Source organism: Amblyraja radiata, chromosome 16 (assembly GCF_010909765.2).
Source record: "Amblyraja radiata isolate CabotCenter1 chromosome 16, sAmbRad1.1.pri, whole genome shotgun sequence".
NCBI lineage: Eukaryota > Metazoa > Chordata > Chondrichthyes > Rajiformes > Rajidae > Amblyraja > Amblyraja radiata.
In genome coordinates this window covers 2,299,922-2,306,721 of record NC_045971.1, presented here as the reverse complement: position 1 = coordinate 2,306,721, position 6,800 = coordinate 2,299,922, and the positions used below count along the sequence as shown (strand labels likewise).

The window sequence follows — 6,800 nt, the reverse complement described above, 5'->3', positions numbered from 1 at the left end:
GTATTGCAAGATAACGAGGCTACGGGAATGAATTTTAAAGTTGAGAATCTCAGCAACTGATTGAATGACCAGGGGGTGAAGCAATTAAAATTGGGCAATGGCGTGAATATTTCACAATTTTCAGGCTATAAAAGCAAATGAAATCCCAAAGGAACCACTCAAGCAAATGTCACCAGAATTCTGCATTGGCAATGCGTTTTATAATGTCAACCATGCATTTTGTTTCAAGAATGCAACGTTTGCAATGTGGATATTTTGCATCAGACATAGTGATAGAATCAAACAGCATAAAACAGGCCCTTTGGCCCACCACGCCCATACTGACCCCTTTTCTGCAAATCCACACTAGTTCTATTTGAATTGAATTGAATTGAATTAAATACACTCCAAGGACGCACAGGTTTGTAGGTCAATTGGCTTCAGTAAAATTGTAAACGGCCCCTAGTGTGCAGGATAGGGGGGTATAGCTCAGTGGTAGAGCATTTGACTGCAGATCAAGAGGTCCCCAGTTCAAATCTGGGTGCCCCCTCATCAATATTTAATGTTACTCACAATTATTTATATTTTAAGGATAAGGAGTAAGCCATTTAGAACGGAGACGAGGAAACACTTTTTCTCACAGAGAGTGGTGAGTCTGTGGAATTCTCTGCCTCAGAGGGCGGTGGGGACAGGTTCTCTGGATGCTTTCAAGAGAGAGCTAGATAGGGCTCTTAAAGATAGTGGAGTCAGGGGATATGGGGAGAAGGCAGGAACGGGGTACTGATTGGGGATGATCAGCCATGATCACATTGAATGGCGGTGCTGGCTCGAAGGGCCAAATGGCCTACTCCTGCACCTATTGTCTATTGTCTATTGATAGAGTGCTAGTGTACGGGGTGATCACTGGTCGGTGCGGACTCGATGGGCCGAAGGGCCTGTTTCGGCGCTGTATCTCTAGATAAAGTCGAAAAGAGCAGCTTCTTGCCAGCAACCATCACAACACAACACAAACCTCAACGACCATGACCTTCTATGGAACGCGTCCTTGGTTACACAATGGACTTTGGTTTTTATACAATTACCAATACATTAATTTATTGTATTTTTGATGATTATATATTATCTGTGTGTTATTGCATTTACAGCCTTTTAGTCTGCAGCAAGTGGCACATGTGCTAATTATACACTGTTGACTCTTGACTCCTTTAAGCAGCCATAACCTGCATGACTATTGATCACAGCCCAGGAAGATCAATGAAACTAAATCAGCTACTTTTAGTTGACGTGGACATGATGGGTCAAATGGCCTCCAACTGTGATAGAAACATAGAAACGTAGAAACATAGAAACATGGAAAATAGGTGTTTCCGCACTGTATCTCTAAAGTAAACTAAACTAAACTATCAACTTCAAGGAAATTCTCTGACTAAAATCCCCTCCAAAGCATCCAACCCTTAATCTAAAATAGACACAATAAGCTGAAACATAGAAACATAGAAACATAGAAAATAGGTGCAGGAGTAGGCCATTCGGCCCTTCGAGCCTGCACTGCCATTTGATATGATCATGGCTGATCATCCAACTCAGTATCCTGTACCTGCCTTCTCTCCATACCCCCTGATCCCTTTAGCCATAAGGGCCACATCTAACTCCCTCTTAAATATAGCCAATGAACTGGCCTCAACTATCTTCTGTGGCAGAGAATTCCAGAGATTCACCACTCTCTGTGTAAAAAATGATTTTCTCATCTCGGTCCTAAAAGACTTCCCTCTTATCCTTAAACTGTGACCCCTAGTTCTGGACTTCCCCAACATCGGGAATAATCTTCCTGCATCTAGCCTGTCCAACCCCTTAAGAATTTTGTAAGTTTCTATAAGATCACCCCTCAATCTTCTGAATTCCAGCGTGTACAAGCCGAGTCTATCCAGTCTTTCTTCATATGAAAGTCCTGCCATCCCAGGAATCAGTCTGGTGAACCTTCTCTGTACTCCCTCTATGGCAAGAATGTCTTTCCTCAGATTAGGAGACCAAAACTGTACGCAATACTCCAGGTGTGGTCTCACCAAGACCCTGTACAACTGCAGTAGAACCTCCCTGCTCCTATACTCAAATCCTTTTGCTATGAATGCTAACATACCATTCACTTTCTTCACTGCCTGCTGCACCTGCATTCCTACTTTCAATGACTGGTGTACCATGACACCCAGGTCTCGTTGCATCTCCCCTTTTCCTAATCGGTCACCTATTCAAAGGAATAGGTGACGTTTCGGGTCGAGATCCTTCTTCAGACTTGACTCGAAATATCACCTATTCCTTTTCTCCAGAGATGCCGCCTGCCCCCGCTGAGTTACTCCAACATTTTATGTCTATCTTCAGTGTAAACCAGCATCTGCAGTTCCTTCTTACCCATTGATCTAAGATCTCCAGTTATGTACGATAGTGGCCAGGGGAAATACTTCTCATTTTGTACCCCATTTATGCTACTCGCTATAAACTTTTATGTTTCTCTGGGGTAGCCTGATCAAAAAAATGATTCAGTGGAATGTTCTGGTGGTGTGGGCGGAGTGGAAGAGGTGGAGACACCAAATTAACAGTGGATTTGAGAGCAGGTTGCATGAATGGTTTAAAGAGGAAATCCTGTAGGGTTATGGGGACAAGATCAGTGGGATGAACCGCCTGTTCTTCAAAAGAACCTGCAGAGTCTTAGTGGGTTTAGTAGCCTCCGCACTGTAATAGTCCATGTCTCACCGGCTATACTGCAGACAGCTATCAAGACTAGACACATTGTTCACTACACCACTCTGTCTCAGTTACAATCATTCACTTAGCCAACAATTAAAAGACAACTCATACCCTTGTAGATATTTTTCTCCAAATCCCACGTTACGAACCGAAATTTAATTTCACAAAGGGCGGCACGGTGGCGCAGCGGTACCATTGCCGCCTTACAGGGTCGGAGACCCAGGTTCGATCCTGACCACGGGTGCTGTCTGTACGGAGTTTGCAAGTTCTCCCCGTGACCCGCGTGGGTTTGTGCTCCGGTTTCCTCCCACGTTCAAAAGATGTATAAACATAGAAAATAAGTGCAGGAGTAGCCCATTCGGCCCTTCAAGCCAGCACCACCGTTCAACATGATCATGGCTGTACTGACGTGCAGGTTTTAATGCTGCTCCTATCACTTAAGAACATGCAAACTCCACACAGACAGCACCAGATGTCAGGATAGGACCCGGGGTCGCTGGAGGTGTGAGATGACTGCTTCTTTTGCCACCCTATCGTAGAGCTTTCTGCTTCTCTGTCGCTGTCTATATGCTTTGCATGAGCTTTCACTCAAGTCAAGAAGCATTTACTGATTTAGACTCAACCATTGACAATTTTGGCAGAAACTGCACTTGCTGCAAATTGTTCCATGAATTTATAATAGTGCAAGGCCCTTATCTCAAATTGAAGGAAGGGAAGCTTTCATTTATTTGTCAATGCTGGGCTGCAGCTGTGAGCTGCTCACAAAACTATTTCAACAAAAGACTTTATAAAGTCTTCACAACTGTGTGGAGGGCGGGAAGATTTGCAAAAACTGGACCACTGGGATTATTCTAATTGCCCTTTCAGCATTTGGTTTAGTTTAGAGACACAACACGGAAACAGGCCCTTCGGCCCACCGGGTCCGCGCCGACCAGCGATCCCCGCATACTAACACTATCCTACACCCACTAGGGACAATTTTTACATTCACGAAGCCAATTAGCCTACAAACCTGTACGTCTTTGGAGTGTGGGAGGAAACTGAAGATTTCGGAGAAAACGCACGCAGGTCACAGGGAAAACGTACAAAGTCCGTACAGACAGCGCCCGTAGTCGGGATCGAACCCGGGTCTCCGGCGCTGCTCCGGCCCTAATCTTGAAGAAAAACATCATCTTATTGTCCATAAAGATTGCCGTCTCTGACACTGTGCGCTGGGATAAATCTGTTCAATTGCTTTCGTTATTTTATTAATGAAAACTAAAATCTGCCTTTTTCATTGCTTAATAGTAATCTGTTCCCTGAAACATGGCTATCCATTAACTGAGTTGGCACCAGCAATTTCCAAAAAGATTTTTAAAAATAAATTTTTTAAGACCCACAAACAAAATGTACTGATTTAAACAACTGTAAAATGAAATATCTGTGCCCTGATTTTTCATGTTTTGAGTTTGTCAAAGTCATGGATTCTCTGAGGAGATTGAATTCTTTCTAAAATGTCCCTGCTGCCTAATAGGATATAGAGTAGGACTCTCAACCAGAAAATCAGGATCCAAATGGCACTCTTGGGAATTGTTTTCATGTCAAAACACATTACGTTGCAGTGGTGGGTTCCATTCAATTACACCAAGATGACTGGGAAAATAGTTCATGTAATCTCCTCATAACCATCTATGCATCAACTGCCTTGGAGTTATAGAGGCACAGAGTCTTACAGTGTGGAAACAGGCCCCTTCCTCCCAACTTGCCCTCACCTACCAACATGTCCCATATCCTGGATCTGGATCTGGATCTGGATCTGGATCTGGATCTGAATGGAGTACTCAGCATTGGACAATTGTTACACTTATCAAGCCAATTAACATACAAACATGTACGTCTGCTGGACCGTTCGTTGCTCAGCCCCGACCACTGAGCCGGCCTTCCTGATCAGCTTGTCCAGTCTGTTTTTGTCCGCTATGCGGGCGCCATCTCCCCAACAGGCCACAGCAAAAAACAGAGCACTGGCCACCACTGAATGGTAGACACTGCACAGCAGGGATTGGCAGATGTTAAATGACCTCAGCCTCCTTAAAAAATACAGTCGGCTTTGTCCCTTCCTGTACACCGCCTCCATATGACACTTCCAGTTCAGCTCACTGTCAAGCTGCACCCCAAGGTACCTGTGGTTGGCGACCACCTCCACCTCAGTGCCCTTAATGGTGATTGGTGTTGGTTGAGTCCTCCTCCTCCCCCTCCTGGAGTCCACAACTATCTCCTTGGTTTTTGTGGTGTTAAGATGGAGGTTATTGTGTGCACTCCACTCCACAAAGTTGCTTATTATGTCTCTATACTCCTCCTCATTGCCCCCTTTAATGAGGCCGACAACAGCTGTGTCATCCGAAAACTTCTGCAAAAAGCAGCTGTTGGTGTTATATTGGAGATCCGCGGTGTAGATGGTAAACAGGAATGGAGCCAGCACAGTTCCTTGTGGAGCCCCTGTGCTGCTCAAGATGGTGCTTGAGACATTGTTCTGTAGGCGCACGTACTGTGGTCTGAGGGAAAGGTAATCCAAACACCACAGTACCAGTGATGGATCCACTTTCATCTTCTCCATCTTCTCCCCTTGACACCCAGGTCTCGCTGCATCTCCCCTTTTCCTAATCGGCCACCATTTAGATAATAGTCTACTTTCCTGTTTTTGCTACTAAAGTGGATAACCTCACATTTATCCACATTATACTGCATCTGTCATGCATTTGCCCACTCACCCAGCCTATCCCTGTCACCTTGCACAAACACAGGGATAAATGGACTATTTCTGTGAACTTTATCGGAAAAACTCTACACTGGAAAAACCCCCAACATCTATTGCATGTTGCGGGACCTAAATAGGTCCTAATGCCTGGAATCAATAAAATTCTATTTCCCAGAACTAACATTCCTCAGAAAGACATATTTCTGATTTTACTAAAAGCCACTACACAATGGAAATCTTTTCCACTTGTTTTGATGTTGCCATTTAAAACAGGGGGATTAACCAGCAGCTGAGAAAAACCGTAACAAATGATTTCTGTTCGTGTTATTAGGAGGGAATTGAAGACTGGATTACTTTCTTGGAATCGAAATGACTACTCGAAAGCGCTTAGGTTTTTACGAGATCATTTCGAGAGATTGTCAAAACAGGCTACGCCCCTCCCAGCCACCCATGTGTGCATTTGTTCTTGGCATCCGCTGAGTGTTTCAAATGTTTGTCATCCGTTTACGGAACAGAAATCGTATTTCTATGAAATGGCAGTGAATTGTGGACCCAGCCCAGATTATCACGCAAATATGAGGAGTCGAATATAGGGGCAAAGAGATCCTTCTGCAGTTGTACAGAGCCCTAGTGAGACCACACCTGGAGTATTGTGTGCAGGTTTCATCCCCTAATTTGAGGAAGGACATTCTTGTTATTGAGGGAGTGCAGCGTAGGTTTACAAGGTTAATTCCCGGGATGGCGGACTGTCATATGCTGAGAGAATGGAGCGGCTGGGCTTGTACACTCTGGAGTTTAGAAAGAAGAGAGGGGATCTCATTGAAACATATAAGATTGTTAAGGATTTGGACACGCCAGAGGCAGGAAACATGTTCCCGATGTTGGGGGAGTCCAGAACCAGGGGAATAAAGAATAAGGAGACGAAGAAACACTTTTTCTCACAGATAGTCGTGAATCTGTGGAATTCTCTGCCTCAGAGGGCGGTGGAGGCGGGTTCTCTGGATGCTTTCAATAATAATAATAATAATAATAATAATAACTTTATTTATAAAGCACTTTAAACAACTACAGTTGCCACAAAGTGCTGTACATGAGAAATCATGAACAAAAAGCTATTTCAAACAATTAAAAACCGTAAAACGAAGGACTATAAAAAACACACTAAAAATTAAAAGACATTAAAAGCACTAAAAACAGGAGCAATGCCTCAGCCAGTGTCGAAAGCCAAAGAATAAAAATATGTTTTTAGGGAGGATTTGAAGATGGACAGTGAGGGGGCCTGTCTGATGTGCAACGGCAAGGTGTTCCAGAGTGCCGGAGCAGCAACAGAAAAGGCTCTATCCCC

General features: G+C 44.1%; 1 non-coding gene across 1 annotated transcript; it reads left to right on the top strand.

The window, feature by feature from the left end:
- Positions 1-457: 457 nt before the first annotated feature.
- Positions 458-529, top strand: trnac-gca. The gene has a single exon. It is a non-coding gene; the product is annotated as a tRNA-Cys (tRNA).
- The last annotated feature ends 6,271 nt before the right edge of the window (positions 530-6,800 follow it).